The following is a 1,290-nucleotide window of genomic DNA, read 5'->3' on the forward strand; positions in this document are numbered from 1 at the left end:
CCCCCTCCCCTCATACCCTCTCACCCTCATACCCTCACCCTCATACCCTCTCTCCCCCTCCCCTCATACCCTCTCTCCCCCTCCCCCTCATACCCTCTCTCCCCCCCCTCCCCTCCTACCCTCTCTCCAACCCCCCCTCCCCTCATACCCTCTCTCTCCCCCCTCCCCTCATACCCTCTCTCCAACCCCCCCTCCCCTCATACCCTCTCTCTCCCCCCTCCCCTCATACCCTCTCTCTCCCCCCTCCCCACATACCCTCTCTCTCCCCCCTCCCCTCATACCCTCTCTCTCCCCCTCCCCTCATACCCTCTCTCCTCCCCTCCCCACTCATACCCTCTCTCCCCCTCCCCTCATACCTCTCTCCCCCTCCCCTTATAACCTCTCTCCCCTCCCCTCATACCCTCTCTCCCCCTCCCCTTATACCCTCTCTCCCCCTCCCCTCATACCCTCTCTCCCCCTCCCCTTATACCCTCTCTCCCCCTCCCCTTATACCCTCTCTCTCCCCCCTCCCCTCATACCCTCTCTCCCCCCCTCCCCTTCATTACCCTCTCCATCCCCCCTCCCCTCATACCCCTCCTCTCCCCCTTCCCCTCATACCCTCATCTCCCCCACCCTTCCCCTCACTACCCTCTTTCCCCCCTCCCCTCATACCCTCTCTCTCCCCCCTCCCCACATACCCTCTCTCCCCCCCTCCCCTCATACCCTCTCTCTCCCCCTCTCCCCTCATACCCCTCTCTCCAACCCCCCCTGTCCCCCTCATACCCTCTCTCTCCCCCCTCCCCCTCATACCACCCTCTCCTCTCCCCCCTTCCCCTTCCTACACCTCTCTCTCCCCCCTTCCCCTTCATACCCTCTCTCCAACCCCCCCTCCCCTCATACCCTTCTCCCTCCTTCCCCCCTCCCCTCATACCCTCATTCTCTCCCCCCCTCCCCTCATACCTCTCTCTCTCCCCCCCCCCCCACATACCCTCTCTCTCCCCCCCTCCCCACATACCCTCTCTCTCCCCCCTCCCCTCATACCCTCTCTCCCCCCTCCCCTCATACCCTCTCTCTCCCCCCTCCCCTCATACCCTCTCTCTCCCCCCTCCCCTCATACCCTCTCTCTCCCCCCTCCCCTCATACCCTCTCTCCCCCCTCCCATCATACCCTCTCTCCCCCCTCCTCTCATACCCTCTCTCCCCCCTCCTCTCATACCCTCTCTCCCCCTCCCCTCATACCCTCTCTCCCCCCTCCTCCATACCCTCTCTCCCCCCTCCCCTCATACCCTCTCTCCCCCCTCCTCTCATACCC

The sequence above is a fragment of the Dendropsophus ebraccatus genome, chromosome 6, assembly GCF_027789765.1.
Source record: "Dendropsophus ebraccatus isolate aDenEbr1 chromosome 6, aDenEbr1.pat, whole genome shotgun sequence".
Taxonomy (NCBI): domain Eukaryota; kingdom Metazoa; phylum Chordata; class Amphibia; order Anura; family Hylidae; genus Dendropsophus; species Dendropsophus ebraccatus.